The sequence below is a fragment of the Hipposideros armiger genome, unplaced genomic scaffold (genome assembly GCF_001890085.2).
Source record: "Hipposideros armiger isolate ML-2016 unplaced genomic scaffold, ASM189008v1 scaffold_1, whole genome shotgun sequence".
Classification (NCBI taxonomy): Eukaryota; Metazoa; Chordata; class Mammalia; order Chiroptera; family Hipposideridae; genus Hipposideros; species Hipposideros armiger.
The window spans coordinates 7,201,356-7,225,588 of NW_017731351.1; the positions used below are offsets into that span (position 1 = coordinate 7,201,356).

Below are 24,233 nucleotides of genomic sequence, written 5' to 3' on the forward strand. Positions count from 1 at the left end.
AACAAGACCTGTCCTTGTGTAATACAGGCGCTCTCTCCTCCAACGTTTTCATGGGGCAAATGAAAATGACGTCTTACTCCCTTTCTGACTGACTAGCATCGCCATCTCCCCTGTGCACCCAAAGCTTTTAATGGAGATAATCTTTCTACTTAACCATCAATAGCCTCTGAAACAAACATCTATGCTTCCTCACACCCTTTAATTTAGGTGATCGTCCAATAAAGAGGTACAGGCTTGAGACAAGACTGGTCCTTAGACACACCCTGGGAGCATTTCAAAGTATTCATGACAGCAATTGCATCATGTATTTGTGTAGCACTCAGTGATTTTAAAGGAAATTTCAGAAAAGGGAGACATTAGTTAGATCTAGAGTCCGGTCTGTGAGGCTGGCGCCACTTTCCACATTACTACTATCGGCTGACGAATCCCTCCTTGCCCTTTTGCCGTCACACTAGGGTGGCATATTCTTGTGAAACACGAAGCCATTATTTTCCTCACATGGAAAGAAACCAACAGGGTAAATGTCATTTTTTTTTTTTTGGTGAATTCAAAAGACTTTTTAAAAGACACATTCAATAGACTTTAGGAGATCTTGAAACAATGGTATTTTCATATCAAACATGTTTACTTTAATAACTCAGATTCAGGAGGTTGTTTACTTCCTGGTTTCCGTATAGAAATTTTTTTAGGCTGACTGCATGTGCAAGCTATGTTGTATTATGGATTAGTTTTTCTCCTGAAACATTTTTGACAATACAGACAGGCATAAAGAAAAACATAACAAACACCCATGACTTCACCACCCAAGACTGATATTTATAACATTTTGTCATAAAAAATATAATGTGGATGCTCGCCGTGCTAGCCCTTGACTTTCCAAAACGTGCCTCTGACAGCGGAACTGTGGACGTGGACTCAGCACTAACTCACCGTGCCGACCTGTTCTGCCGAAGGACTGGTGTCCACTGTGAGGAGAGCTGAGACGCCACGTTCTCAGGCAGTCTGTCTTCTCCATCCAGCTGCTAACATGCTATGCGCTCTTGACTTCATCTCACCAGCCAACCTGAAAAATGAAGACTCCAGTATAAACGAACGGTGTAAATAACCATCAGTCATCACTGCTGGGGACTTCACCAGCAAATATGTCATTCCTGAACTGGTACACATTTCTTAATTACTTTGGAGAGGTTTCCCACTGCTAATAATTATACAGGCTATTTCCTAGTATGATGAGAAAAAACATGCATTGATTCCTATCCTATAATGCCAGTGAAGCAACCAAAACACTCTACATATAATTTCCCCTCTAAGTAAGAAAACATGCAACAGCTCCTGTTTTTCTTAAAGGTAGTGGGCTTATTTCTAAATTACTTTAAAGGATGAGTGTTTAAATGTTAACCTGGTGCTAGTTCTCTCAGGGAAAAAAATAGGAAGATGAAACAGAGGAACATTCCTAGAAATGAGTGTGTGACCTCTGTGGTCCTTACAGTAAATTATACCAATTCTACATTGATGTTTGTGTGTTGTGCCCTATTAAGCTGATAGAACTTTTCCATTAAGTGGGCAGGTGGATTTCCTGTAGTACCCTGATTGCCTGAGAGGTACATTGTTTTCTCATGTTTCCATTACAGCATAGAGACCCAGAGGGAATCCTCTGTGGTATTCTCACCTAGGTTGTGAGTCTGTGTTGGTATCTGAGAGGTGAATATTAATAGCCTGTTGGCACTAAAGTAGGGATTTCCCTGTGCATGGGTGGATTAACCTTTCAAAATATATGTTTCTACTTAAACCACTGAGTTACTGTTTGATTCAGAGTCATAAAGACAAGCTCTCCACGTCCCTCTTGGACCTGGCAGGGTGCTTAACTAGGTCTGAGAGGGACTCCAGTGCGGAGCCTGGTGAGTAACACGACGCGTCGGTGCCTCTGCTTTCATTTTGCTTACTTACCAGAGCTGGCTGTAGCTCAGTTTCTCTTTAAAGTGCCTGAAGTTTTCATATGAAAATGGCAAGTGTGATTGGTTGCGAATTTGATAATATCAGGCAATTGAGAACGGGTTCCATGTATTCCAGGTGGGAAAGGAGCTAGGACGTATAAACTGTGATAACGTGTGATGTTCTCCTTAAAAATTTCTGTACCTTCTGCAGTGAGCGTTGTGCATGTCAGACGAATGAGCTTCTGAAATGACACGCTTAACTATATGAATGTTATCCTGCTGACTTCATTATTTCTAACTGTTCTGTAAATGATAAGTAAATGTGGGTCGTTAAATGAATGGTTTTACTATGCTCGCCCTCTTTGCTTATCACGGGGCTCAGCAATGTGGGTTACACGATGATGCGTGCTAGGACGAGGCAGTGTGTGTCACCGTGGGGGCACGCTTCCCCGTGTCTTCATGGGACTACACAACCATGCTCATGGGGAGTAGAAAACGTTACAAAAGAATGTATTTTTGAATACAAAGTCACTGGACTGTTTTATTTAAATAGTCCCATTTTTCTACAAGTTCCCTCAGTATAATTTAAGTGTAAGCAAGCCACTGACACCCGAGGAAGGCCATTTTAAAAGCCAGCAGTGGACAAAAGTGGTCTCGAAGCCTATGAGCCGTTATGATGTGTCCTTAATCTAGCTAGAGTCAGTTTGTAGCTTAGCCACACAATTCCTGCTGGGAAATGCTAAGAGGCTGCGCTCTTCCTGGGAATCTCAGGCAATGCCCCGCTGCGGAAACCCCAAAAGCCTTCTTTACGGGTCAGCCTCCGTGGCCTGTCCCCACGCGTGAGGCCGCACATGGCCTTGACGTCATGGGCCACAGGCGAGTCTTTGTGGAATGGGTTTGGGTCAACAGAATGTTTTCAAATATGCGCTCCTCAAGTTTTTGAAGCTGTTTTTTTTTTCTTTCGTTTTTTAAACTCAGAATTGTAATATACTATTAAAGCCCCCAGACTAAGGGGAAGCACTCCCCCTTTCTTTTTCTCTCTCACACCGCCACCCCCCTGTGGCTTGCTCCCACTCCCTCTCTCCACCTGTGTCTGCATCTGAATTACCATGCCAGCGGCTTCCAGCACCACTTTTCCATTGAAATGTGCAGCCACTGTACCATTTCCCAGTTTGAATGAGATAAAGGAGGTATGACTGAGGAAGAAATAGACGTTTTTAAATATGGGAAGTTGAGTGTTAAGCTTAATTCCTCCTGCTGATGGAACCTGAAACACACAGATGTTAAAGGGACTGATACAACAAGCAGGAGAGATGGCGGCCGCCCCAAAGGCCTAATCAATCAAGGCCCCCGCTTCCCGACCACCCTCCTCCACTGAGGTTAGGCCTCTTTATTGGGGTGGGGGGTGCTAAGGGCTGAGATGCTTACTAAGTTCTTTGTCAGCTGAATACTTCCGGCTGAGGGTAAAACCCTAGGCCTCCTTTTAACTGTTATCTTTTTAAAAATGCTCTTTAATGCTTCATTCTTTAGCGCTTTAACTATCAATTTCTAAACTTTGCTTTCTCCTTAAGATCAGATAATGAAGACCTCTCAGGCAAAGCTGCTCCTCACAGTGGTTTTCCCATCTGTTGGGAGTTGTGACAGTTTGGATCTTTCAACTATTGTTTCCATGAAGGATGAAGGACTTAGGATAAAAGAAATGTACTTTCCACACATATGTCCTCAAGTCTTTAAGAAAGAGGCAAGAATAAAAAAATGTCCCTCTACTGAAATTGTGCAGAGCATGAGTAAAAAATTAATTTTATTTGAAAACACTGCCAAGATGAAATGTCCCCATGGTTTTAAAATGAAAACAACATATGGGTGAAAATTATTCCAGTGGCTGCAAAGCACAGTCCCAACAAACGGATCCCTTAATTGATCTAAGGATGTAAAAAGCCTTGGATGAGAGAGAAATAGTCACAGGGGGGCAGTGAGTACACAGTTAATAGGTTTTGATGGTAAGTAATCAGTTAATTACTCTATGCTTTTGCTAATCTGGCATGTATAAATTCTGCAAGAAGAAACATATGAAGGAGTGTAATTCAAAAAATCTATTTGAAGGTAAATCATCCCTTTTGACTTTAAATTGCATCTTAAATTACAAACATGGTGCATTCCTTCTGATGTGAATAAATACTGCTATACAGAACACGTTATGTCCAGATGACGCTGAGACAGATGGTATACTTACAAGGTGCATCACCAGTGTATTCTTCCGTAGGTTGCCATAGTCGCTCTTTTTCTTCATTTTGGAGAATACGTTAATCATTTTCTGCAAACCCTTCACTAGGAGAAGCTGTTTAAAAGTCTCTGGGAAGATAAATTAAATTATGAATGTTAAAATAAGCAAAAAACTGTTCAGCTTAAACAAGAGCAAATGCTTCCCTTTTGAATTTTCCTGAGAGAGGACCGTAAAATATTGGAAGCATAGTAAAACAAGCAAATGTGCTTTATAATTGAAAAAAATGAGTAGGAAGCTTCCAGGCTTCGAAGTATTTAATGTAGACAAATTTAATCCTACCTAAATATGTGTCCAAAAAAAAGATGAATTTCTAATTAGAGATTGTTTTAGTGCTTATTTAAAAACAAGAAAAAAAAATAACTGTAAACAATAACTTAAGGTAAGACTAAGGCAGAAACTATAAAATTAGTCTGAGGGGATCTTGAATTTCACAAGTAAAAAGCAAGGGATGGATTTTGTATCTGAAATTTGGTGTCCAGGGATCAAGTCTCATCTCAGCTTTTCATTATCAACAGAAAGCATTTATTAAAATCCCAGGGCTGAGCTCAGTCATTATTAACTATTATTATAATTAAACATCTTTCATTTATTTTTTTATTTGAGTCATACTGAGAGAGCAGAGTTCCATATATATCTATATCTATATCTATATCTATATATATATATTTATTTATTTATTAATCCAGGAATAGCCACCTGATGTTAAAATTCCAAGGTAATTTCTATGTAGCAATTGCTTGATTTTAATAATTAGAATGTTATTATCATATATATTATTTGTTATTTATGTTCTCGGTTTTTTTCTTCTTATTATTATTATTATTATAATTATTATCATTATTAATACTTTGAAAGTATAGTCTCCAGCATGGCTTCTATCGCTAGAATTTTGTTGTAAATCAGAATACCCTCACCTGAAGCATAATCCCGTAAAACAAGCAATAACACATCCTTATTCTCACATTTTCATAATTATCAGCAAAACAGTCAACATTCGTAAATAATAACATACGTTATAACACTCATGTGCCACAAAAACCATTTTCTCTACAGGCTTTTCCATGAGTTTTGAATGGCAAAGATTTCAATTCCATCGTGCTTATTTAGAGCGTCCTACTCACCAGGCAACTCTGGTCAAATCTTGTAGTGCACGTGAATTGGAAGTGCTTTCGAACGCAATCTCTTATTTCATCTTTATGTTCTTCCCTTTGAAGACAGAAAGTCTTATCCTTATCACAGATGAGGAGATTGGAGCTCAGAGAGTTGTAATCATTTGCCAAAAGTCACAGAGCTAGTTGAGAGTCAGAAACAGGCTGGGGCCTGCATCTTTTGACTCTTAATCCAATTATCTTTCCAACACACACACACACACCCATGTTAAGAAAGGTGAATTTATAATTTGAGGAACCTCAAGGGAGTTCTTCAGTAGAAACCCACAGTCCAAGAATAGCCTCCAGAACGGAGCTACAAAAAGACCCAGAGCTAGCACGTGCTTATCTGGGTGCAGAATGAGGGGCCAAGCTAGGGTCCAGACCCCCTCTTCCGGGTCAGCACTGGCCATCGGCCCTATTTCAGTGAGCCTCTAAGTCACATGCGCCACGAGCCATACTGCACTGGACGTAAACCCTAGGACGGCCAGTTTCACAGCACCCAAGTGCTGGAAGGGCTCTTAGCCATTATATTGTCCAGTCTCCTCTCATTTCAGAGACAGGGACAAGGCCTTATCCAGGGACAAGCAAGTTCAGTGACAGCCTTGGTGACAGAGGGTCTCCTGACTCCTGGTTCAGGAACTTTCCTAACTTCAGTCCCCAGATGACAGTTTTTCACACGGACGTAGTGCAGGTGCCCTGATGTGGTTGAGCAATAGGGGACCTGTGGTGGCACAGAATTTTACTTTATTTCTATAAAAGAAAAAGACTTCTTAGAAGGAAATAGGTGATAAAAGTCCCCTAGTTTGACATCTTTCTCAGAAATATGAAATGGAAAAAGAAAAAAACAGCAGTTCTTTTGGGTATTTCTTTCTTTTGGGTTAGCCAAACAATGTGAAGCCAAAAATCTCTTTCTTAGTCTCAGTTTCCCTCGAGCCATTACAGTAAATGAGAGTGCTGTGTAATTTTCCTCTCCTCCAGTTTTTTCCACAGTGCGGTCAAAGGGCCCAGGTACCTGCTAGATACAGGAATCTTATTTACGAAACCAAGTAAATGAATGAAAACCAGGAACATATGCTTAATTTAAAAAAATCACATCATATCCTTAAAAGCCTTAAGCATGTGCCTAATTTTGCATAGTAATTATCTGAAATATTTTAATGGACGTTTAGATTTGTGCTTATACATTTCGTTTGGTTTTACAGTCACCTAATATACTTTGTCGTCCCTGCTTTAGGCTAAGTGAATTCCTTTTTAAATTTTTTTGGAGATACAATGACTTTAATAGGGAGCTCTAGGAATAAAGCTTCTCGAACATACAAACTGGTATAAAGAGTGATTTAGACTAAGGAATTATTGGAAACCATAGTTAAGGTCGTGTATTAAAAGTGTTACAGGTCCGTGTGAAGTAACAGCTGGCCTAACTCACACCCTTCAGTGTGTGGGGGGCATCTTGCCTTTGCAGGCGCTGCACAAGGTCCTGGGCAGTTGGCTGTGAACTGAGCAGATGTGAAATCACAAATGCACAGTCCAGTGGAAGAGAATGGCCTTAAGCAAATAACGCCAAGCTAGTGAAATTACAGTTATGATCAATGCTACGAAGGGGCGGTACAGACAATTGTAAGGGTCTACATTAAAGAAATTGGTATAATATGGGAAGTCAGGAGAGATTTATTTTGAGGGGAAGGGCAATCTAAGGAGAAGGAACGGCGGCTTCAAAGATTATGGCAGGAGGAAGCATGGGACCTTCAAGGCCGATGTGTGACAGAGGAGAGGTTGGCAGGTGCTTCTGGGTCAGTGGGGGAGAGGGGAGCATTTTGGGTTACCATAAGGATTGAGGCTGATGATTGTAAGCATCTAACCAGAAGAGTTCCCACACGACAAAGAACCACCACTTCCTACATCCAAGAGTGACCCATCTGAGACGTGCAGAGCCTGCTAGCTATCATCAGGACTTTGGTCACTGTAGTGGAAAACCACAAAGGTGTTTTTATTGTGGGGGTGGAGAGAAGGGAGATGACAAGGCCAACGTGTGTTCTGAGAAGAACCCTATGCCTGCAGTGCAGAGAGCAGATGGAAGGGGGCCAAGACTGGGACGGAGCCCGGCGGGGAGGACGCTGCTGTCACGGTCCAGGTGACAAGGAGTGGTATTGTCACTGCTTTGCAAGCACTGGACAGAACTTATAAAATGACTGAAGTTATTTCTTTCCAGCCCACATAATAGGACATTAAGCATAAAGAAAAGAGTGTTTAACCCTTGAGCTCCCCAATTTATTTTCCAGTTTTTGACAAGTCACTTCATTCTACTTACAGGACTGCTAAACATGGAGAACCACCTTCCTGCCTTAGGCGCTAACCCCGGAGGGATGCTGGTCACCGCCCCCTGTGCTGACAGCAAATATTTGTCAGTGATAGTCATATCATTTTAGAATTCAAAGGACGTTAGAGACAATCCAGACAGGCCTTCATTCTTCAGAAGACTGAAATCTAGAGAAAATAACGAATAATGCGTAAGATCACACAACTAGTTAATTAAGGATTTGAGGCCAGAAGAAAAAAATAAAAACAAAAAAATCTTCTGGTGTCTAATCCAGTGGGGTTTTTTTTTCCTTCCTATTTCTTACTTAATAATAAATAGCAAGGATCTCGATATGCATTATTATCTGCATATTGGCAATGTAAACTCGTGCTTTGGACGTTACAAAAGGCTATAAAAAATAAACTCTTGATAGTTGCTGAAAGCAAACAGAATTTTTTTTTAAACATTGTAGCTTGTATGTCCACTTTATTATTTTTTTAAATTGAATTTTAAAGCCTTTACGCAGGGTATTCCTTCACTTGTTCACCACAGGCCTTAGCAACACCTAGTGGCGCCCATTTCTGTGAGCTCCTGACCCTGCAGGTACTTACCCCATCCTGACTAAAATGCTGCTCTGTTTCCAACCTCCATGTGACCCACTCAGCAGGGATGAGCCCTGCTGTCCATGGTCTCCTGACCATGTTCAGGCTGGCACTCAGGGAATGCTTGCAGCCCTGGACAGTCCCTTACTTCTGTCTCCAAAAGCTGAGTGGTCCGTTTCCCAAGAGTCAGTCTTGATTGTTCCCCCAAACTATTGATGACAATCTTACTTTTTGGCAGTTACATAATTTAAATAAAATTCATATAAGCTGATGATACATAAGTACAGAAAAGACAGAAGAATTGTGGTTTCTATGTAAGCTAAGTGGAGTGAGCTGCCAAATTTGAATTGGATGTGGGTGAGGCAAATATAAAAGACTGGAAAAATATCACAAAGATCTAAAAGAATTCTGTTTTCAGACAGCTTCATAAATGTCTTCAAATTCAAATTCTCTTGTAAAGTAACTAAAACTAGGATTTGCAGAGGACCTGTGGACCAGAAAGCCCGTGTGGGTCGCCGTTAGTAGATGCCCAGTTGGAAAAGAGGGCGTGGCAACTGAGGTGCACCTCTGTGTTTTTAAGATACAATAAATTAGTCTAGTATTCATGTATTATTATTCATGAACCTCAATTTTAACCAACTGTTTGTTCAACTACCCATATGTCTCTTTATGTGACGATCTATAAGAAAGCTCTTTACATGTTAGACACCATAATACCATTTCTAAAAAAAAATCAGTGTAAGTACCATTATATATGTATGTGTGAGAGTATGTGTGTATGTTTTTCAGCATATTACCTTGTAAAAATTTTATGATTACATACAGATACAAGGAGGATAATTTTCACAATGGTTTAGCGCTCACCTAAGAGATTTCATCCTCGGTGTATCAAACATGGTTGACACTGGGTTTTGAATTCCGTAAAGGTAGATGCTGAAATGAAACAGAGTTTCTAGGTGAGTGCTATGTGTTCTAAATTGTATGTCCCAGAGGGAAGAGCATGTTATATAAAAAGCACTTGTCAGCTTCATGGTTTTTTGTCTTAAGTAAAGCTTTCATGCCCTCCATTGCACATATATTTTGATATATTCCAATCCTGTAGCATAGGCTTGACCAACATAACAAACTTATCCACTGGTAGAAGAATTCTTTGGCAGTTTCTAACGTGACATTCTCAAGGTCTGTAAAACGTATTTTTGCAGAGTTGAGTATGACTGGTAACACACCCTAGCCCTTGAACCTGACTTTAGAAATCCAAGTGTATTAAAAGCTGTCACCACGAATGGTGGAAAGCTCATAAAACTTGGTTTACTTCCAAAAGTAAGTTTATCCTCTAAAGTTGAGTTATTTTGGAACTGTGGACTGTGTAAACTTCTGCTTAAACAATCAAACAGCTTATGATCTTCACTGATGAACTGAAATTCATCCAAAAATCCAGGACGTCTCTTGGTTAAGTTAAACATAAAGCAACAGCTGCTTCTTGAGCAGTAAGAAACTCCTTAAAAAGAGGAGAAAGAGAAAGGGAGAAGAGGAAGAAAGTAACCAAAGAAATGCGTTTGCTTTCAGCTTAGAGGATGCTGTCAGCCAGTGAGGTACTCGCTGTAATCTTTGGTTCCCAGAAATTCTGTGTGGTTTATACTAGTCTTCCCCCAGGAAAATGAAACTATGAAACAATTTTAAGTAAAATTTTAAGCCCTCTTTATTTCAATTTTTGTATATATAAAAAAGGCAAAAATAAAACAATATCTGAGCATTGGTAATTGGGGGATTTGATATACATATTATTTCTAAGACTCCTTTTGACTCAGAAATTCTATGATTCTAAGATTTCAAGTGAAGAAACAGGTACATGCCTTCAAGCTGTTGGCCATAGTAAGTCTGATTATCCTCAAACTCTTAATTATCAATACCACTTATTTTTCATTTTAACATATTTTCTCTCTATAGATAGGAATCATTCCTTCATTCTTCTACTCTTAAAATAGTAGGTCCTCATGGTGAGCCAGGTACCATGCTGGGTCCTGGAGATATGAAAATAAAGAACTCCTGGATTTGGGCTTCAGGCCCAAATTTTCTCAACAAGATGATGAATCTTTGAAGACAAATACCGATTTCTTTACTTGGAATCTCAGAATCAAAGAATTTTAGAATCCAAAGGGGCCTTAGAAGAAATATCCACACCAACCCCCCATATTCCAAGTTCTCCCAATATGAGCTCCCCGCACCCACCAGTACTCCAGATGGTGAAATGACCACAATTATTTACCTCCTCCCTGCTAAGACTCCACTTAAACGACACCCATGAGCAAGTACAGTGTACTAACTACATGCAAGGCACTACTGTACATATTTAACATGTGACATATTTAAGCCTCATTACAGCCCTAATGAGGCAGGCGATATTATTATCCCCATCTTACCAAAGAGGGAACAGAAAAGTTCTCCTATGGAACAAACTTTAATCTGATAAATTAGGTCTTTCCCAAAAGTTTTCAAAAGAATGTGCCATATATTCTAGAGGTAATTTTGGAAGAGCTCAGTATTTAACTCATAGTATCTTTGTTGGCATAGAGTAATTGTAGTATAGTCACACCGCATATCAATGATGACAATGTACAAAGGCTGTGTGTCCTGTCGACCACATACGTGAACGTTTCTGAGTGAAATAGTGGCTTCTCAGCTGACCCAGTAGGCTAGAGGATAAATGCCACAAACATGACAGAGCTGTTTATTTTTACCCAAAAGCTAACAGAAATGGGAATAGAGCAGACAGACACTATAGTCAAGCAGTAGTTTAAGTACTTCAGAATGAAACAGCTAAGAAATGCACCTTGAGTGGGCACGGGTGTGGAGGGCTCAGGTACCTATCTTCCCTTTGTCTTTCTACTGTTCAGTGTTCAGCTACAGTTTGCTTTAATGAGAGTCCACTATATCCTTTGTCTACCTTGGTGGTTCCATTTGGGATCTGTTTTAAGTATTTGGCATCTGTTTCAAATATTTAAAATATTTAGCAAGATAAAAATGTTTGAATTGCATTTTATAAGAAATTAGTGAACCACAGTCGAAGGTGGCCGCAAGGTGCTGCTGGCACGGGGAGTTCTGGCCCCAGCGCCCTCTGGTTTGTTGTAGCAGGTGCTTTGTCTCTTTTCATGTCTCCACACCAGCCAATAAAAATGTAGGAAGTCCGTGCCTGCCTTCTAGACTGATTCTGTGCTTTTGCTCAGTGGAAAACCACAGGAGACAGAGCTTCATGAGAATTCCTTATCTTATCGTTTCATGTCCCACTGGCTTGTGATTAGTGAAGGTAAAGTGGAGAGGCGCCCACTGTTTCCGAAGTCTACGACACTGCGGAAGTTGTTCATTGCTCTAATATTCTCTTAAAAGGAAAGAAAGTAAGGAAAAAAAAGGGAAGGGAAGGGAAGAAAAGGAGGCCCTGGCATTGAGAAAGGTCTTGTGTCCTCAGGGTTGCCTTGATTTTATTTGCTTTCACTTCAAAGAAAAGCCCTTTAATGGCTGAGTATCTTTTCCTGATTGTCTCCATTACTGTTCTGTTGGAAAACATCTGTATCAGTAGAAGCAGATAAACTACTGGAGATCATAATTATGCCGGGGATATAGACTTTGCTGGTTATCATTAGTTGATATTTTGACTCCCTGGATAGAATAATAACAAGGGCAAGATTCCAGCCTATGAAAGGACATTCAGAAAAGAAATATAATGATGGGTAAACTTGGGGACAATACTTGCCTTGTCTGTTTGCAGTGTCTCAGAGGTATTATCTGTGAATCTTAGACTATAAAACTTTATGTCTGGAAATTTCTCTTTCCACATGCTATTTTGAGGGTTGTTTACCACCCGTGTTCAAATAGTACAATGTCATTGCCCAAGAAATATATTTTTATGAGGTTTCATTTTCAATGTAGTGATTTTATATATTATTTTAAAAATATTAATATTTTAGCATTAAAATTAGAACTTGCCTTGTTTCAAACTTGAAATTTAATCTGTATAATGTTCAGTTATGGAATAATAACAGCAGACCATGGGCTGGGAGTTAAATGGCTTGACATCAAACCCTCAGTCAGCCAATAATTAGCCACATCATTTGTCCTCTTTGGGTTTCTGTTTCCTCACCTGTAATGTGATGGGGCCGTAATTCTAAGAGTATTCTCCAAGGTCTCCAATTCTGGGACTCTGACACGCCAGGACTCTGCGTGTCCTTTCAGGTCTGCTGGGAAATCAGCGTTTTTAAAAAAGTAATTTTAGGGGGCCGGCCGAGTGGCGCGATGGTTAAGAACTCGCTTGGGACGCCAGAGGACCCCGGTTCGGATCCCACATATGAGGGCCAGTGACACTGCCCTCTGCAGCTGAGATGCTGAACAGCAGCTCAACCTGGAGCTGGGCTGCCGTGAGTCGCCGGCGACGGCGTAGGCTGCAGCCCCTGTGGCAGTGGGTTGCCATGGGCTACCGTATGTAGCCAGCAGCCAGCGTGAGCGGCCAGCAGCCGCAGTGAGCGGCCGTCCAGAAGCCGGTGACTGATCTGCCTCACCAGAGAAGAGCGCAATGATGGTGCCAACTTGGGCCAGTGAAACAACGTCCTCCACAACTAGATTGAAGAACAAAATGACAGCAACTTGTCTGTTCCCCCTCCCCCAATTCCCCAGCACTGTTCCCATCCCCCCCAATTCCCCAATAAAAATCTTAAAAAATAAAATAAAATAAAATAAAAAGTAATTTTAGGAATAATGAAACCATCAGAGTCATTTTTTAAAAACCTTACTATGCATTGACTTGAATTAGTTAATTAAATTTTAAAAACGTCATCTTCTAAAAATTACAGGATTGACGCTTATTGCAAGTCACTCTCTGTCAGGTGGCACCTCGCCCTGCCTGCCTCTTCGATGCCTTTGCAGAGCTGGGTAATACTTCCACATGCAAAGCTCAGCTCTTCTGCACTTCTCCCAAGTTAAATGAGAGCTGCACTAGTTGGTGGTCCAGCTCCTACAACAGTCCTGAAAAGCATTTGCTTTCATCTAGTAACTGGCTACCATGGTGGTAACAGATGACTTTTAAACAGCTGTCACAAGCGGAAAACAAAACAAAATTAAAAAGCCACCCTCCCACACTAGATACAGAAGGCTTGCCAACAGCTAAAGCAAATCCTTCTGGGAGCATTTTAGCTAGCAAACTTTTTTTTTTGGATTGTTGTTACAATTAAATAGAAACTCATAAAACTCAGACAAGCTGGCTTCATGTTTCCCACAGACCTGAGTGCCTCAATTTTCTAATGGGATCATAGCAATTAGTGGTTTCCAGATACATTTAAAATGTGTTAAGTACCTGTAGGAATTGGCTTCTAAAACATACACAGGTTCTCAAGTGCTTCAATGTACTGTAAGCCCCACGAGGCACTATGATGTCTGTGTAATGTCGTCCGACCATCATTTGGTGCTTAAGTTGCAATTAATATTAAATAGGAAAAACAATGGGAAATGCAACAATTCTGTCTTAAACACAATTTTTTGTTTTTTTTGTTTTGTCTTGTTTTTTAAATGGTCACTTGTTATCTTAGAAATCATGGAGATAGCCACTAACTCCTGTTGGACATGAAGTTGTCTGAAAGGCGTCTGAGTGGAGAGCTCCAGGTGTCACTGGGTCGCTAGGCAACCTGGAGACCTCATTCCTGGGCTCTGGCAAATTGAACTGCAAACATGTCAGTCTGACAGCGTTAAGAGTTTATGACTTGTCTGCTGGAATGTCCAGCTTTCTTTCCCTGGCTCCTGGACAATTTCTCCCTGTCATGAGATGCTTCCTAAATTGAAAGACTGAGTCCCCATGTTTATACCCAGTGTTTTACTTTTGACAGAAACTAGGCAGAAGGCAAGTTTACACTGTCTTTTTATAACCGGCAGTGCGGAAAACAAGACATGAGAATAAAAACATGGCTTTTGATGAAAATGCGTTTAACAGGTGGCTTTCTCTTCCAGTGACTGACATAGTCATCGTCCCTGGAGACACAATCCAAGCCTCATGTCCTTTATATTTTTTTCTTTTAGATTCCACGTGGACGACTCATAAACAAAAACGAAAACACGAGGAGAGACTGGTAATGTTCACCAACCAGCCTGAAGACTCTGAAAGGTAATAATGCCGTTTTGTTTAGAGGACGTGCGCCTCTAATAGTGACATTCTAATTGGAGCGCTTCTGCTTTCAGACAAAGGCGATGAGTCTGTTAAGAGTAGAAGAGAACACATCTGATAGAACCATGTAGAAAGATAAGAAAAAGACACTGGCTAACAGTGTGGTTGTTGGAACACATTTTCTTTCATTTCTTTCATTGCTATCCAAGGGGCAAGAAGTATAGTGGGTTATGGAGGTTATTTGATTTTTAAAGTATTTGGTAAGTTTCCCTTGACAAGTTTGACCCGTAAGATAATTTATCTTGAACAGCACAGATGTTTTCCTAGGAAACAACTCTGTTTCATTAATAAGGTGGAGGGGTTGCTGTATCTTCTCCCCGACTTACTTCATCCTTAGTGCAGGTATTGGGTGAGAAATGCACTGAGTCCCTCAGCAGAAAAACCCCTTTCTTGGCCACTTCCCACATTCCATTAACCTTTTACGGCTTTTTCTCAAGCCTCACTCTATTCATTGACCCGTAGGTATTTCTTTGACTCCTCATTTGTCACCTGTTATGTGCAAGCTGTTTACAGAAGATGAATCCAGGGCAGAACCTATGTTCTAGCTGCTTGTGGTTGAGAAGTGACGTGCGCACACACACAGACACACACACACACCCAAGTATAATGTATGTCGAATGATTTGCCTCATCAAAGAGCCACTGAGTAAGGTGTGACCAAGCTATGAGCATAAAGACATGCATGAAGAAAGAGTTATTTGACTTCATTTCTGGCAATAAAGCGGAGAGGGCCGGGGGGAAGGGGCGTGAAAAACCCAGAAGGAAAGAGTATGCCAGGCTGAAGGCAGAGTGTTCAAAAACGCCATGCTAGGGAAGGTAAGGACTTGTGCTGGGACCAGTGGGCAGTCCGGTTTGGCCTCCACGTCTGGCATGTAACACAGACACATCTTGAGTGAGAGACTACGTAGCTGAAAACTTACTCTATAGGCCAATGTTCTCTAAGACAAAACTAGTTTTAGGCAAATGATAATTTGAAGAAATAATAAGACTCAGGTTCTTCAGTCAGTGCTTCTCAAATTAGGGTTCTCATAACCTGTGGGTCTGGAGACATATTCTCTGGGTTCTTGGTCTGTCAAAATGTTCATTAACAGGGGCCCATGTGTACTTCCACATACGCGAATCATGACTGCGCACAAGGGCAGCCATTGAGAACTTTGAGCAGGGGTTTGACAATAGGCTGATCTGGCAGCAGTGTTTCAAACTGGCGAAGAGGAAGACTAGAAGCTTGAATAAGCATAGAAATGTTGATTTCTTCCATTCCTCCTGACCAGTTACATTCATTATCTATAACAAGCATTTTAGCCATTAATTGTATACATTTAGCATTTTATTATGCACTAGTTTTTATTATTCTATAACTGTGCTGTGTGTGTAAGGCTTGTCTCTGATAAGATTTTATCTACGTCAAAAAAAAGAACTCAGCACACAACAGTATAACCCACTTTAATGGTAGGTCTACAGTAAGAATTGGTGTATTCCATATAATTTTCTATAAAATGTAAGTAATATATAAATTGATATCACAGGAGTAGTGTGAAGATTAGCTGACTATATAGACAACCGACTCTAAGATAAAATAGATATTATAGAAGCATAGAATACAACACATGATGTTGAACAATTTTTAGGAAAGATAGTACCTCATTCTCAGAGGTCCATATTGGGCAAATATTAGCAGTTTTAAAAAAGAAAGTATGAAGGAGAAGAAAGGTAGGAAAGAGACGGAGGGTGGGAGGAAGGAAGGCAAACCCATGGTTTCTTGTGTTTTGAAGATATCCTTAGCTACTCTGCAAAGAGGTGGGGGTTCCCCTCTCTCCTACCCCCTCCACACGCACCATTTTTTTCTATGTGGAGAATTATAAGGACTTCCGTAAGCTCCCAAGTCCTCCGTTCTCTGGCCTCCCCTCCTCAGCAATGCACATTCATGATTAAATTCTCTCCACTTACCAATGGTGACAATTACACAGAATTTGGTAGTTAATGTAGCTTTTCCATAGTACTAACAATTTTGTATTCCTGAGAGAAAGAAAGAAAGGTAGGTTCTTTGACAGTAATTTAAAATGCTCAGGAGATGGTTTCCAGGATAACCTTTAAGGTTGATGTAACCTGGGGTCCAGAAAGATGAGTGGATAGAGAGATACTGCAGTTCATGTCTTTGTCACAAAGGAGGTGAGAAAGAAAGGAAAGGGAGGCAAGAGGCCACCGGTGGGAGCAGGGGGTCAGAACTGTCATCTTCCTTTCTCTCTTGCCTTCGATCCCTTGTCATTTAGGTTCTGCTATCACTACCAGTTTTATCTATTGGTATTATGGTTGTCATACCAAGCTTCTTTTTAAAGTAAAAGAATAAAGGAAACAACATTGATTCCAGTGGGGGATTATCAAAGTAAATGTGGTATTTTTATGGCTTTTATATCATCCTTTAACAGGGTCACAAAGCATGTTGTTTGAAAAGCAGCGCTGCTCCACCTAGTATGATCCCGGGGTCATCCTTGTTGGCAGTACTCTTATGAAGCCAGCTCTCATTTTAATTTTTTAAAAGCACATGTCTCCCTGCCCTAACATTTTAAGAAATGTATTTTTCAAAAATGAATTATGTGTTGAGAAAATTATAATCATAATCTAGAAAGGAAAACTGTTATGATTTATTATAGCCTCAGGTAGAGGGAACCCCAGAAGAATCAAATGAGTGTTAAATTCTCACTTAATGTCCCTGTTACCTGGCATCAAACTCGTTCATGTTAGCGTTCATTCAACCTGTGGACTAAACATGGTCGCTACAATCTCAGCTATTCGTTGTCTTCAGGGAACAGTGCCGGAGTTGCAATGCGCGTAAGGAGCTCTCGTGTCTTTCCCCATATGCAAAGCATTCAAATGTCTTTATGCAAAAACATTGATGTACTTTAACAAAATTAAACAATAGTTTTCCCCCCCCCCCTGTGAATACCACACTCGCCTCCAGATGCTGTATTTGGCGGCCAAGCAGCTGCAGGCTATTAAATGTCCTGTAAAGCTCCATTTTTTTTTCCTTTTCTTTTTGCTCATAAAGGGAAGAGAAGTGTAGGGATGTTTATGGGGTGACAGGCAGATGTTTTCATTGAAGGAGACTATGTATGTGGTAAGCAAAAGCTAAAATGATCTCATTTATGATATCATCAGCATTTTTACAATTCTTTTGGCCTCTTTATTTTTAACCATCTCACCTGACCCTAAATTAATCTACTCTGGAAAGGCAGAAAAATAGGCCATTTATGTAGCTGCCGTCCATGCTGCAGAGAAGTTAATTTTACGTCTACTTCCTCAGAAAGATTATTTTTTGTCCATTCATATCGTTTTGTTGGGTAGAAGAGAAATTAAGTTTGAAGCACTGAAGAAGAGTTTTCAATGACTCACAAAACATCACAAATCATAATTTTTTCTCATAAATTTTACTAACTCTTAGTCATGCTTTAAATAGTTTCAATATTAAAGTTCACGAAACAAATTTGTCAGTTTTTCAGAAATTATAGTTCAAACTATAAACATCAAAGTCATGTTGACTTTGTGAACAATAGTCTGATTCAGTCTCTTTTCTTCCAAAGTAAGAAAGTAGCACCTCAACCATGTGTCTATGTTATACTAAGTAAAATGAACTTTTAGTAGATGGATAAATTCATAGAGATTTAAAACAAGGGGCTCTTGGGTAACTGGTGTTTTCAGCCAGACTCTATAAAGCCCATTTCAGAAAAGCCTCTTCCATGCCTACCGAGGCCCTGGGATGAACACAGACTTTCCATCCGCTGCAGCCTAGCTCATATGCTGCCCGAGAAGGTATCTGTAGTGTCCCTTTGTCCTGTCAGGTTTCCAGACTTTATGCTTACTTTAACCTTTTGTTTGATCCAATGCAACAATCATTTATAAAGCTCCTACTATGTGCTAGAAAGCATTTTGGGGAGATACTGTTGGAAAGAATACCAGATTAGAATTCTCCAATCTCCTTATCCCCTTTCCTGAGAAGGACGGGTACTTCTACCCTCAGCATGAAATCTGTGTGTCTGCAGATGGGATCTGACAGCTTTCACATGAACTGTGGAGGCACAGCGCTTGCTTGGAGGCCTGTCGGAGGCCCCAGGCAGCCCACAGACATCATGTGGCCAGCTGAAGGAGTTGCTGTTTTTGCAGAAGTCTTCAGAGTTTAAGCTAAAGGCATCTCCTCCAACGCGGTAATTAAACATCACGCTGAGCCTTCTGAGGCAGGCAGTACAATAATTTTCCATGGCTTGAACTTGACATGGTTCAAAGCCAATTAACATGATGGAAGATGTTACAGTAGCAAAATTCGGTTTTCACGGCAATTTAGAAACAACAAATTGGTGACTCTCTTCATGCTGCTCTGACAGGAAGTCATATAAATACATTGAGGAAATAATGGGGTAAAAAATGAAGGGACTCAAGTTTGGAAACTTCAGTTTGGTTTTGGTTTGGCTCTTTCTCTTTTATGCCTTCATATAAATTGAAAATTTTAATTTAATGCCCTCAGCCAATTGTTTTTCTCATCTCTGGTAAGTTTCTGCTTTGAACACCATGTATGTCTGTGTTCAAACACAGGTTTGCTTTAGAGAGCAGGCAGATTATGTTCAGAATTTGTTTGAAGTACATTTGATTCCTCACTTTTAGTCATTTATAGTAGTTGCTAATTTGTATATTGATATAGTACTCTAGACGACACTTTATATTTTGAATCTAGTGCTCTGTTAGATAGAATTATAATTACTGAAATCACACATGACCTCACTATTCGAAGCAACTGGACTAGGGAACCATTTTGCTGTCTCACATTCAAAAATGGTTCTCTGCCAGAGAGCTGCTCTCTGAACACAGTTCCTTTCATCGCACTAACCATGTAGGTCCCATTATTCTCTTTCTATTACCAGGTTGGTGTTTTCAATTATTGCCAAAAATACCAGCACATTAAAAAAGAAAAATAAAATTTAAGATTCATAGCATTTGGGCAGGTGATTTGCCTTTTGAAAATTTACTCTGCACTACATTACGCTTGATTTTAGAACACAAACACAGAGGGAAATGTACAAAATAGCAGCAGAACCCCGACCCTTTAGACTGTCATTGTTATGAATACTGACTATGATGCTTGGGGTGCTGCTATCCATAATCAGACTTATAGTTGTTTAATATTTTACACAGCTTGGGAAGTCTTCTTTATATTTGTATCTCAATGTAGAGTAGGGTTCCAAGCTACACAGAGACGTAAACTTCAGTATGTGGTTCTTGGTTATCCCCAGTTGCTTCTGTGTCTTATCTGCTGAATGGCTAGTTGCTCTTTATAGGAAAAGAACAGATCACAGTGAGTGGCACGTGGGAAGTGCTCTGACATGTTTGCTGCGTGAGTGGTAAGTGGGGCTAATTTCGCCTGTACGGCCACTCGACTCTATGCTGAGCACAACACTTTCTGATCAATACACATTAGCGGCCACCGTGCCATCTTCCTATCCTCCTTGCCTTTCTTTCTCTTTCCCTTTGAAAGTAGTTTTTATTTTCTAATTATAACAGTTAAAACATGAGTTATAAGTAAGTTCTTTCTATGTGTGGCAACAGTAAGGTGCTAAATTTATGCAAAGGCTTTAGTGTTTGCAAAATACAGCCAAAAAGAAAGGAAACTCACATTTAATCCCACCACCCAAAGAACTACTGATAGATATTATTCAAATCTCTCTCTACCTCTTTATCTTTCTCTTTAAATATGGGACCATAATGTGAGGGCTGTTTTCGAAACTTTCTTCGTAGGTATATTATATTTTCCCAAGTAAATATTTATCTCTCGTTCCCAGTTATACAGTTGTATCGATATTTGTTTAACTGATTCCCTCTTTGAGACATTTAGGTTGAATTCAATCTTTTACTATTAGGAACAATGCTACAACAAACATACTTGAATTTAAATTTTTGTGCACATTCACTTTTGTTTTCTAGGGTAAATTCTTAAAAGTGCAATTGTTGAGTGAACATATAGAAAAACTTAAGACTTTGGATGTGTACTTCACGATGCTCCCAAGCAAAGGAAGACCAGTTTGCGCATCTCTTTTTTTGTGATGTTATCAGCCTCTGGTAATTGCCTAGGTCCATCCATTCATCATTATTCTTGTAAAATAGCAGCAGTCTACCACTTCTTTATTATATGGAATACTTCTATAAAAAGAAATTGCTCCCAAAACTCTATGGCCATCCTGAGATGCAGACCACACAGGAAGGGCAGTGTACATACTCGCTTCTTTCGTGCATCTGTTTCTGACTTTTCTTGCTGGGGGAGACTTCATCTTCACTACACCCCCAGGCTTCTATCCTCTTTTCAGCCTCGTCCTCACTAAACATGCTCTGCCGTGCTTTCCAAAGCCAGCTCTGTTGGTTTGGGATTGAAATGTGTAGGAGTATTATTGTCTGTCTCTTATTTCTCTGGACTGAATTATGTTCCCCCAAACATAGGCTAAACAAGGCTAAAGCCCTAAACCAGTGTGACTTATTTGGAGATGGTCCTTGAGGAGATAATTAGGGTTGAATGAGGTCAGAAGGGGGGTGGGTGATACAATAGGATTAGTGTCCTCATAAGCAGAGACCCCAGGGAGCTCCCCAGTGCTCCCTTTCAGCACATGCCAAGAGGTAACATGAGCCACAGCAAGATGTCACAATCAGAAAGCCAAGAGAAGAGGCCTCAGAATGAAATGAAACTCACTTTGCCAGCACCTTGATCTTGGACTTCCAGCCTCCAGAGCTGTGAGAAATACGTTTCTGTGTTTAAGCTCCCAATGTGTGGCACTTTGTTATGGCTGCCTGAGCAGGCTAGGACATTTACTTATGCTACATGTGTCTTTTATGGATTTTAATTTGCTCTTCCTGTTGATCTGTTAGGATGTTGGAAAATGTATGGAGGAACTTGGATTAGGCAGCTGCTAGTATCCTACAGCATCTAGAAGTCCAGGCAATATATTGGAAAGTGTTCCCCTTATAAAAGTACTGTGAGTACTTTTATTATCCAAGATCTGATTACCAAACCTGATTTAATTTAAGGCTATTAGAAATGTTCCAGAGTAAAGGATTGATTTCCTCTGAGATAGTGGTAATGTTTCCTTTCTTTATTATATCGCGTATTTATTAGAGGGTAGTGAAACCCCTTCTCATCAATGGCTCAGTATAACGCACACCTATCCTTCTGAGCAGGGCTGATGGCAGAAGTCCTTACGTGTTGACAGGAGCAGCCACTATCTCAGCTTCACACTTGAAACAACAGCAGTGTGGTTAAGAGTGTGGTTTCTTGAGTCAGACTGCCTGAATTCAAAGCACACATTTTAGGTAAATTACTTCATCTCTCCAAAACCCTCCTTTTCTCATCTTCCTGAGGGGTTTAAAAATAGTTGTCTGTATTAAATAACATAATATGGAGACAGTTCCTGTCACATAGTAAGCATTCAATCATCATACAGAGGTATTCAAAGCGACCAACAGCCTACCAACTTAGGCTATGGTATAGAAAATGATTTGCCTTAAAACTATTTCAAATTTCAATAATTTTATCTTTGAAGCAGTCATATAAAATTAGGTATAATTCTATATATTACTCAAAAGTCTGTCACTGACTTCTTTCTCACATTAAGAAACAAGAAGCATCTAGGACAGTGCTTACCCTGTACTAAACTTCGATAAATATTTGTTGAGTGAGTAAATACAAATCACACAATAAAATGATGTCACTGATTTTCTCTCTCCTCACTTGGGATCAAGGCATAGAGGGCCTTGATTCTTCTGCAATTATTTTATCGAGCTTCAGCGTGGCAAACCAGCCCAGCAGGTCCTCGAACGGCATCGTCTCCTTCAACGCCGTTTTATCATAACGTTGGTGAGATGATACCACAGGACTTTAACTCTTGTTCCTATCAGCTAGCCTGTGGTAAAATTGATTTCTTTATTCGTAGTTTCATTTACAGTCACAGAACCTATCGACAACATTGAGTGAGGACCTGCTGTATGTGTGAGACTCACCGTAACTCCATTGCTCTGAATTGACGAGGCTGGTCCGGACGGAGCCTTGGTATTTCCGCTGGGCTCACTATTCCTTCTGTGGATGCTGCTGCTTGGGTTCACATAAACATCACTTCTATCCATTGTGACATCTTCTTTCTGACACCAAATGAGTGATCTGTTTTCCATACCCATTCTCCAACACGAAATGGGAGTCCAACAATTCAACGAATTCTGACACTAGCTACCCTGAGTTAGCACAGACCGCACAGGTTAAGGGCTCAGTCCCTCGAGACTGCGCCCATTCTGAACGCCAGTCGCAAGTCTCAGGGGCCACCTATGCTTCTGATGGACCCGTTATAAATTTGGGGAGGGCTCATAAAGCCTCCGTCAGGTTCAATAATTCACTGGAACGACTCACAGAACCCCAGGAAACATTTTACTTACATGTGTAGGTTTGTTATAAAGGATACAACTGAGAAACAGCCACACGGGAGCAATGGAGAGAGCGAGGTGGGGGTGGCGGGGAGCTGGTGCCCAGCCCCCTTCCCCTCTCTGGGCACACCAGCCTGAAGCCATCTAGGGCACCCACCCTGAGTCCCTTCATTAGCACAAACTTAGGTACGGTCAGAAAGAGCTCCTTCTGAATAACAGGACACTCTTACCAAACAGGAAATTCCAGGGGTTTCAGAAACTCTGCCAGGAACAAGGGCTCAAGACAAAGAGTATGTTTTTATGACACCGCCCCCAGTGTTTGCCTGGCTCGTCTACAGGGCCCTGCTCCCCAAATCTGCGGGTTGGTTGTTGGTTTGTATTCACTAGTATCTTAACTCAGCGTTAGAGCCGTGAAATAGACCGTGTCAACATCACCAGACACGAAATAGTGTCGAGTCAGATGTAAAGAAATATCGCATCTACCTGAAATCAGCTGCTTACTTCACTGGCATGTACCTGTTATAAATCGTGTATTGGCGCACCTGTTTCTACCAAGCCTGAGGAGATTTAACTTCAATGGAATTTTCTAGGATTTTCCTAAGACATGTTAATTTCTCTTTGTGATTTAGAAGTTCCTACTTTACATCTGTCAAAGCTTAATGTCTGTGTTATGTTCTGAGATAAAATACATCATTGATCACTGTTTTTTACTCATCTTGAGGCTGTTTTCCTGAACAAGTCTCTGAGCATACAGCATCCCTTCATTTTTTTCTCTTCAATTGTTAGTAGTTAGCTGCACCAACAAAGGAACAACAAAAGACAAAACAAAACAAAAACCCCAGACCACACTCAGGGGCATGTCACTGATGTGCCCCTAGGTGACAGTTCTTTTCCAGTGAGATTTTCCTCCACCCGACCACATCTTTTTGCTCTGGGCTCTTCGCCCTTTGGAGTCAATTCTGAAATTTATTTCTACCTTGATTCAGAATGTCAAGGGCAACCCCCATAAATACAATGTTAGACAGCTCTGTACACTCCAGGGCTTAGTACAAGAAAAAGTCCAGGATATATCCACGTCTGACATTTCAAGATCTTTTAATACATGTGTATTTAAAAAGTCAGAACATTAAGTAATGTGTCTATGATAAAATGCCTCTGCCAATCATGAATACTTTGTAGATTATTTTTAAGAGCTGAGTTGATCACCATTATATTCGAGTTACCTACGAATCAGGCAATAACCACAGCTCCCTTACTGTGTTAAGGTGAGGACCAAATGAGACAGCACAAGTAGTGTTTAGCAAAAGCCTTACTTGCATCAAT

At 40.4% G+C, this 24,233-nt stretch overlaps 1 long non-coding RNA gene across 2 annotated transcripts in view; it reads right to left on the bottom strand.

The window, feature by feature from the left end:
* Positions 1-23,067, bottom strand: part of LOC109374688 (uncharacterized) — a 31,885-nt gene extending 8,818 nt beyond the window's left edge. The window contains exons 1-3 of one of the 2 annotated variants that reach the window (XR_002122443.1): positions 22,497-23,067; positions 4,168-4,286; positions 931-1,063 (exon numbers count right to left, since the gene is read on the bottom strand). This is a non-coding gene — a long non-coding RNA (uncharacterized LOC109374688). Of the gene's footprint in view, positions 1-930; positions 1,064-4,167; positions 4,287-5,339; positions 5,425-22,496 lie in introns of those variants that run through there. The other variant, XR_002122451.1, reaches the window with a different exon arrangement.
* Positions 23,068-24,233: the final 1,166 nt, after the last annotated feature.